Here is a 9,614-nt window from a genome sequence, read left to right as displayed (position 1 = left end):
CGAACGGACTGGAGTTACATTCCAGAGAAGTTGAAGAGCGCACCCCCAAGAGAAGGCGGATACAGAATCCGAAAACCGCGGTAAGAGTAGGTTATTGACTGTGGCTTTAGGCTAAACTCAACTTAATTGTGTCCATCACGTGAAAACCAGTGTGAGTTGCTTTATTTAAAAAAAATGAATTTCGTGTTTTCAATTTATAGGCAGCAGTTCGCCGCCTGCATAACTCACCGTGGCATTATAATCCAGGTCAAGGGTGAGAATAAGTGAATGTTCTCCTAATATCTAGTTGAGTTGGACCCGATGTTACGTTAATGCAGTTTTTTTTTATTAACCATAGGCCTGTTGTTTTTACAGGCTACGGTCACCTCACAATATGGATGTAACGAGTCGCTTGAAGGAGGCGGTGGCAAACAGTCCGAACTTCAGAGAGGCAGACGGGGACACTATCGAGGGTGAGCGGCGCTGACTTTTACCACGGCTGGCACTGATACTTTTAAGCACTGGTCATTTTATTCATTCCTCTTGTTGTTTTGTTTTTTTTAGCTGCGTGACGGACCTGTGTGCTGTGCTACAGGCGCGTCTTGAAGCCAACCCGAAATACTCCCAGTCTCACCACAGAAGAGTGAAAGAGAGTAAGAACATATACGCTGTCAATATGACTTTTGTTACTTTATAGAGAAGTTGTCAATATGCTGTGCATGGATTATTTATTGGTTATTCCAACAGCTCCCAGAAGCCAGCTTCTGATCCAGGATGAGGACGTCTGACAACTCCGCAGACTCTGCAGGGACCGGAGGAATGCGAAGAATGCGGATTCCAAACGGCGGCGTTTAGACTTATTGTGTATATTGTAGGCTACAGCAGTGTGTGTATATAGTTTTCAATTCTTTATTATCAATATGGTTCTTATTACAAAGTAAGCTATGTACATTGTGTGGTGTGGCAATAAAAGCGCTTTAAAAAAAAAAAAGTTTTCTTTTTCATTCTCAATAGATTCACGTCATTCATGCCTGCATTAGCCTAGTCATAGTGCAGCTTATAAGAATGACGTGAATATATGAAGTACACAAACATCCCAGCAATATTAGTAATCATAATCACAATTATTAATCATAATTGCTGAATGATATGCCCATATGAAGTATGCATATATTAACCTTATTGGCCAATGGGCGGTCAGCTTTACAAGAGCTTTTTTATGTAATCACGTGCCTTTTTTGTCCAATACCAGCGAGGCCAGTGAGAGGTCCAGGCACTCTCACAGCGGGGTGCTAATCGCTGGGCCATTAGCACCCCGCTGTGAGAGCCCGCCGCGAGTTGGGTTCGTTTCCGACGATTTTGTCGCTCAACAAACTTAAAGTTTGTCTGCCTGCAAGCGCCCAGGTGCGTCCGAAAATTAGGCAAATTCGCGGAAGTTCACTGCCGTCCACAGTGACACAAATCCCTCTTTTCGTGCAGTGACAGAAACTAGGAATCAAGCAACGTCTTGGAGCGGTTTATCATCCACAGAGCCAAGGCATGTGTGAGAAAATGAACGGCGTGTTGAAAAACCGTCTTGTTAAAATCTGTCAACATACGAGACTGAATTGGGTGGCAGCACTTCCACTTGCTCTAATGGCATGCCGTTCAGGCGCACTCCGCGATTTGCAAATGACACCGCATGAGTTGGTGACGGGCAGACGAATGCGAACAAACGGGAAAGGTCCAAGTTTGTCTCTGTTGGAAGATGAAATGTTAAGTATACGTTAAGTATATGGTTACTTTACATAGGAACATATCCACGTATGTCATTGACAGGCAAAGACAGGACCACGAGCAGGAGAAGCTTGCGGAGCAAAAGAGAGACATTTTGCAGCCAGGGGACAAAGTGTTCGTGAAGGTCTTTAGGAGAAAGTGGTTTAACGAACGCCGGGAAGGAACATTTGAAGTTGTACGCAGTACAGGGACAGCGGTCCAAGTGAAAGGGTCTCCCACGTGGTACCACCTGTCACACTGTGTCAATTCAAATTCAATTCAAATTCAAAAATACTTTATTTATCCCAGAGGGAAATTAAATGTTGATGTAGCTCAATTAAATCAAAGAGTTATTATAGATGCTGATGGCTGTGGGCAGGAAAGATTTCCTGTAGCGGTTCGTTTTGCATCCAAACTGAAGAAGGCTTTGACAGAAGAGACTCTGTTTTCTGATAACAGTTTCATGGAGAGGATGTTCAGGGTTGTCCATAATTCTCTTGATTTTATGCAAAATCCTTCTTTGCATTATTGTCTCCAGAGGTTCCACAGTCGTCCCCAGAACAGAACCAGCCTTCTTTATCAGGTTGTTGAGTCTTTTTAGGTCCCTGGTTCTGATGCTGCTGCCCCAACAGATGATGCAAGAGGAAATGATGCTCTCAACAACAGACTTGTAGAATATCTGCAACATCTTGTTGCAAACCTTGAAGGACCTTAGCTTCCTCAAAAAATACAGTCTGCTCTGTCCTTTCTTGTAGATGGTTTCACTGTTGTGTCTCCAGTCCAGTCTGTTGTCCAGATGAACACCAAGGTATTTATATTCCTCAACCACCTCCACTTCTTCTCCCATGATGGAAACAGGGTTTGATCTGACCCTGTTTCTCCTGAAATCTACAATCATCTCCTTTGTTTTGTTAACATTCAAGATGAGATGATTGTTCCCACACCATGCCACAAAGCGGTCCACCAGCTCTCTGTACTCAGCTTCTTGTCCATCTCTGATACACCCGACAACTGCAGAGTCATCTGAATATTTCTGTAGATGACAGGAGTCTGACTTGTACTGGAAGTCTGAAGTGTACAGAGTGAAAAGGAATGGTGAGAGTACAGTCCCCTGTGGTGCTCCTGTGCTGCTGATCACCTGGTTAGACACACAATTCTTCAGTCTGACAAACTGTGGTCTGTTTGTCAGGTAGTCATTAATCCAGGTGATTGTTGAGGCCTCCACCTGAGTCTTCTGGAGTTTCAGACGAAGCAGATCAGGCTGGATTGTGTTAAATGCACTGGAGAAATCAAAGAACATGATCCTCACAGTGCTGCCTGCTTTATCCAGATGACAGTGGGTTTGTTGAAGCAGGTGTATGATAGCGTCTTCAACTCCAACTCCATGGCGATAAGCAAACTGCAGGGGGTCCTGATATGTGCTGGTTTGCTTACACAGGTGGGTCAACAGGAGTCTCTCCAGGACCTTCATGATGTGGGATGTCAGTGCAACAGGTCTGTAGTCATTGATGTCTGAGGGGTGAGTTTTCTTTGGTACCGGAACCAGACAGGATATCTTCCACAACAGTGGTACCTTCTCTTGGGTCAAGCTAAGGTTGAAAAGGTGTTGCAGAATCCCACAGAGCTGCTCTGCACAGGCTTTCAGGACTCGGGGGCTGACACCATCTGGACCTGCAGCCTTGTTCCGGTTCAGTCTCTCCAACTGCCTCTTCACCTGACTTCTAGAAACAGAAAAGTGGGAGGGGGAGGCAAAGGGGACAGCAGCATCTCCTGATTAGGTTGATGACAAACTAGTGGAAGCAGAAGAATCCATGACTGAGGTGGAGGTGGAGATGTTACAGGAAAGCTGTGAGTCAGAGGAGGGTGGGATGTCTCTTTGGCTGGGAACAGGATGGGAGGATGGTGAGCTTGTTCCTGAACTGAACCTGTTGAAGAATGTGTTCAGCTCATTTGCTCTGTCCAGACTTCCATCCATCCGATCCTCCCTCTGCTTGCGGCCTGTGATCTTCTTCATTCCTGACCACACATCTCTGATATTATTCCTCTGCAGTTTACTCTCAAGCTTCTTTCTATACACCTCCTTGCTCTCTCTGATCTTGACTTTGAGCTGCTTCTGTATACTCCTCAGTAACTCCCTGTCTCGCTCCCTAAAGGCTCTTTTTTTCCTGTTCAATAGTTCCTTTAGCTCACTGGTGATCCAGGGTTTGTTATTAGGGAAGCATCTCACTGTTCTGGTGGGGATGGTGTTGTCCACACAGAAGTTTATATAGTCAGTCACACACTCAGTCATGGCATTAATGTCCTCTCCATGTGGCTTACAAAGAGAAATCCAATCGGTTGCATCAAAACAACCCTGTAAGGCTTCTTCAGCTTCCTCTGACCACTTTCTAACAGTCCTTTTTGTGACAGGTAGTCTCTGGACAAGGGGTTTATATGCTGAACAGAGAAAAACAAGGTTGTGATCTGATTTTCCCAGGGGAGGTCTTGATTTGGAAATGTATGAATCCTTGACATTTGTGTAAAACAAATCCAATGTCTTGTTTTCTCTGGTAGAGCAGCTGACAAACTGTTGAAAAGTTGGCAGTGTAGCAGAGAGTGAGGCATGATTAAAATCACCAGATATTGCCACAAAAGAATTGGGGTGTTGAGTCTGTATCTTAGCAACAACGGAACTGATGACATCACATGCAGTGTCAGCAACAGCTGAGGATGGAATGTAAACAGCCACCAAAACAACACTGGTGAACTCTCTTGGCAAATAATATGGACGAAAACTTACTGCCAATAGTTCAATGTCAGGACTGCAGAGACGACTCTTCACAGTAACATGTCCTGGGTGACACCATCTGTTGTTGACAAGCAGTGCCAATCCACCCCCTTTCCTTTTCCTGCTACTCTTTATATCTCGATCTGCTCGTACAGTCAGGAAGCCCGGCAGTGAGACGCTGGAGTCGGGTATATGATCCTGTAGCCATGTCTCAGTAAAACACATAATGCTACATTCCCGATATTCTTGCGTCCTTATCAAGGCTAAAAGTTCATCCAACTTGTTAGCTAACGATCTTACATTTCCCATGATGCAGGATGGCAGAGATGGTTTGAACTTCTTCTTTCTTTCTCTCCTCTTTGCTCCTGCTCTGCATCCACGACGCCTCCTTTTCAATTCCAGTGGGATTTCTGGCTTCAGTTGTCGAATTATTTCTGCTTTTCCAATGTTATTCAGCTGCTCCCTGTTGTAAACCACCTTGTTGCTATGGTTATGCATTATGACAAAAGAGTAAAATATACAAAAGTATTGGGAAAAATTAATCCAGCTGCACAGCATCCAAGGCAGGAAGGAACAGTTGTCCAAAAAATGCAATTTCTTCCAAGAAATAACAGGAATGAAATTTAGAAAAAAAAAAGAAAAATCTCAATGTGAGGTACAGAGCTACTCCAACGTGCTGCCACCCTCAGCAGCGCATTCTAGAACAAGGCAGCAAAAGAAGAAGAGACTCAAACTAAAGGTTCACAAGACAAAGGACCGCAAGACAAAGGGTCCAACGGAGGGAGCACGGACAGATTCGAAACACCCAAGAATGCTCAATAGCAAGGTCCGAGAGAGGAGACTGATAATGTTGCAAACAGCTATGATCCTGCTGTACCTGTTCCTGATGCCCACCAGTACAAAGATTTGGGGTCATCGATTTTCAACACGTGCCAGAGACAACGGGGGCCTCCTCTCCAGAAAGCAATCCAACAAAGATCAAAGAGAGCAACAATGACTCTTCAAGAAGTAGCACAGAGTCATCCGTACCAAGGAGGCCAAAGTCCGGCCGCAGAAAAGACCAAACCCGAGAGATACGGCGATTAAGGTAATAGTGGCCAAGGGTCAGTCGGCCCAGCTTCCATGCGAGTGCAAAGTGGTGGACGTGGGAGGACCCCATCGACCACTGTGGAAAGACAATTACGGAAAACTGATAACCTACTCAAACGCCACCATCACCGCACTACCAAAGTATGTACTGGTTAATGAGGCAAGGAGGGAAAAAAAATAAAAAAGAAGACTGTAGTCTGTTTGTGCGTCATGTTCAAAAAAGGGATCAAGGAATGTATACGTGTATATATTTTGTGCCCCAGGGGAAGGAAGGGCGTAATAGAGCTGAACCTGAAGTCAAATATGTGAGGTTAATGTTAAGAAATGGAGGGGCGGACAAAAAGACGATAATTCCTGAAGCAACACCCGTCTCAAACATCGCAACACAACTCCCTCCACTAGTACACACATCCAAAGGGGAAACAATTGAAAAGATTAAGGCAACACCAACAGATAATATCAAATTCGTCATGTTAGGAAGGGACAAGCCTTCTAGTAAGGGGATGGACATAGAACCTGCAACCACTAGTATTGCTCAGGGGACTGTAGCGAAAATTAACACTACCTCCAATAACAATAACAGGATAGGGAGTACCACGGCGAAATCTGCTCTGCCAACCAGCGTGGTGGAGAAAAAGGTGGTACCATCGGACACCATTTACCATGTCAATAGGGAAATAGACAAAGAGACACTATATTTTGAACAGCAACAAATGACGTAGCTGCTGATGAGCAGACAATTTATAAAAGAGAAAATAAATGGAGGGCATTTGGGTTTGATTCTTCGGTATTGCAAATTACTGACCCATGGGCTAACAAGAACATGTGGTTCCAACAACTGACTCATTCCGTACGGCGAGCCACACTTGATAACTGCCCCTGCTTTGTACAGGTTCCAGAACCAAACACAAATGCCATTATTGGAAAGGGGAAGGTGGAATGAAGACACGGAGGAGGTGCAAGCAGAGGATGATATCATTGATATGTATCCACTTTAAAGATACAACTAAGATAATCATGCAGTAGGAGTGGATGGCCATTTTGTTAACCCAGTTTTCTCCTGTTTATATTAGGGAGGTAAGATGACTGTATTTTTGGTTTGCATTAATTTGTCAGGAAAGTCAACGATATTCAAGATAGACCTGTTTTGTTTGTTATTTTGGCCAGGGACCACTCCAACTCATGTTCCTAAGAAATGTGCTCATTGCGGAGTTGTCAGTTGAGTGAGGAAAGGTTTTAACCAGGCTAGGAAAAAGTTTCTGTTCTTTGCACCATGATAAGCACTCCACTCCTGTGATGGAAGACTTAGCTAATGCGTTATTACCACAAACCTATTTTATAGTTTTATACTGAGTGTGACGTTTTTACATGGTTTATCACTTATTTCTGACAGTATTCAGTCTTGTTAACCTTGTCTACATTTATTGGTCAATATCGTTACACGTTTTGGATACAGTGTTTTACTTAACAATCTGCTATTGCAGTGGCGTGGCCAGACGCAGAGGTGTTCCAACTCTGTACGGGAGTTTTGACAGGTGTAAGGGGGGAATGACTATGAAGCTGTCGCCAACAGGACAAGATGGGTGGACACAGGTAGATACACATGTCACATACACACTAATATAGAAATAAGGGGGAATTATTAAACAACATATACAGGTATAGTAAGTTGAACTCTGGAAGCGGAGTTTGGACACATCGTGCGACAATTATGTAATCATACAATATACTGTAGCAAAAGTTAATTTTCCGGCAAGATACTGGTGGGTGTTTTCTTTTCTTTCTTCTCAGGAGGACATTCTGGGAAATGGGAAATTAACTGAGAGACACTGGCAGTCCAGGGACCCCCACGGAATGGACTCAGAGACTTGAGACGGGGTGATGCAAATGGACTGTGGGACCCTGGACAGAAGAATACGATAAAGGAAAACGGACATTGGATAACAAAAGATGGAAACTAACCTGCACGGCTACTCCACTGCAAATTAATTGATATTTTTCAGTAGTATTAGTTTCTAATACTCTAGAATTGTTTGGATTGAGTTATAATCATGAAAATTGTAATCGTTGATGTTATAATCTTGGTTGCTGTTATGAACCATTTCAATCTGCATTGTATGCCATAATGGAGTGTGAACTTCTATGTTACTTGTGATATTGTTGTCATTATGCTTTTGATATAGCCTATTCTTTGTAATACTGTAGGAGCCACGCTTTGTGGACATAATAGGATGAAATTGGACCAAATTGACCATAAAGGTCCTAAAATTAGACGTTAATGGTAATGGTAATTGTTAATATAAAACAGGGATTGCTTGCTTAGATTGGCACAAGAGTGAGATTTCCTTAGGTCATCCAATCTTTATCCCCACCTTTTAGGTAGGGTGGTTTTTTATCGACTGGATGACAACTGACCTGCTGGTTCCCCACAGGGACACACAGATTGGATGGGAGAGCAGGACATGAATGTTTAGTCATGTCAGGAGACTGATGAGCTGTGTGACTGGAGGGAGACCGGTAGGCTGGTTTACTGTAGCCGAATTTGGACTAATTATATGATAGATTTAGCTTACCTAGTCTAAAATAGTTAAAATAATGTGCACATAGACACGTAAATAGGAGTTTAACTAATCAGTTGACTCGGAAATTGAGGACTTATGATATATTAAGAGATTTAGCAACCAATAATGTTGAACAGTGAAGTCGTTGTTGATGCAGGTTCATGAGTTTGACCGTCTACCATGACACATATTGGAGATACCATTTTGTGTTTCGGGACTCTAAGTAGTCCCGAAGGGGGGAATGAACTGTATGGACTCAATAGACAAAATGGAGGAGCAGGCCTTACTGAGTTCATTTGGGTACACAGCTGCATAAGTTCATGGGGTGCATAATTGCTGTGCGCGCCTCCGCGCAAGGCACGGACATAGACTGAGAAATAAACACTTAACACAACCAAATAAGGAAAGATTTGAACGGAGACATTCTTAAGTTAGACCATATCTCTTGGCTAAATGCCTGGACCAAGACAGTGGCCTTGAACAGGCGCGCTCTTAAAAGAGAGGCTTCCCTTCAGGACAGGGGGAGGGTTTTTCATCTGGCTAATTGACACATACTCTCTCCAGGGAGATGCATCTTTTCTGTAAATTTGAGACGGACCTGACGACAGAAATAAAAGATTCCTTTGTTCGACTAAGTCCGTGTCAGCAGACTTCTTCACCACTCATTTCTACATCGGCTCGGCGACCTTCCCTCATATTTACTACATTGGTTTTAAATAGCACACAGGGGTTGTGACGATTAGAGTCGTTAAGATTCATCAAAAATGAAACTGAGGAAAAAATAAATAAAGATAAATCTCCACTTAGACAGGTATTCTCTTCTGGCCACTTTAACAGTGCTCTGGTAGCAGCACCAACAGTCTTTTAGGATTTGGTAGGAAACCTGCAGCTTGTCCTTCTTCCACCTGCGTTCAGCTCCTCTGCATTCCTGTCGAGCTGCGCGAGTTCTCGCATTAAGCCAGGGCTCAGGTTTAGCTTCGGGCTGCACAGTTTTTAATGGCGTCACAGCAGACCCGGCGGCAGAGACAAGCTATTGGACAGGCATTTAAATGAGTAGGGGGGGCCCCCTAGCAGGGGGTCTGTGGGTCCAGAAAATTTGGTATTTCTTAGATCCAATTTCCTGCATTTTAACCGAATTGTGGGCCCCGTTTCAGTCCAATAAGGAACTGTCCTTTTGTTACTAAATACGTGACGATTCCATTATTTCAAGGGACGGTTGGCAACTCGTTTAGGCAGCCCTGGCAAACACATCACGCTTCCTTTAAAGTAAGCATTCGGAGACATCTCGAATAGCCTGCACAGTTTCATCCACTCTGTATAATCATCGGTGCATAAATTGAACGCAAAGCCCAGATCACGTTTGCCCTTTTCTAGTCGCCATTAATACTAATACACACAACGAGCAAACAGGAGCGCAACAACAATGCCCACGCACGGCCACAGTGAATTCAGACTGGCGTTGA

The 9,614-nt window shown here is 43.8% G+C and overlaps 1 long non-coding RNA gene across 2 annotated transcripts; it reads left to right on the top strand.

The window, feature by feature from the left end:
• The first annotated feature begins 203 nt into the window (after positions 1 to 203).
• LOC142380637 (uncharacterized) lies at positions 204 to 891 on the top strand. Of its 2 annotated transcripts, none has more exons than XR_012769844.1 (4): positions 204 to 253; positions 355 to 452; positions 544 to 632; positions 727 to 891. It is a non-coding gene; the product is annotated as an uncharacterized LOC142380637 (long non-coding RNA). The 2 variants fall into 2 exon arrangements; XR_012769843.1 differs by having other exon boundaries at positions 734 to 886.
• Positions 892 to 9,614: the final 8,723 nt, after the last annotated feature.

This window comes from Odontesthes bonariensis, chromosome 5 (assembly GCF_027942865.1).
Source record: "Odontesthes bonariensis isolate fOdoBon6 chromosome 5, fOdoBon6.hap1, whole genome shotgun sequence".
In the NCBI taxonomy this organism is placed as follows: Eukaryota; Metazoa; Chordata; class Actinopteri; order Atheriniformes; family Atherinopsidae; genus Odontesthes; species Odontesthes bonariensis.
The sequence above is the reverse complement of the archived record's forward strand: the minus strand, read 5'-3'. Positions and strand labels throughout refer to the sequence as shown.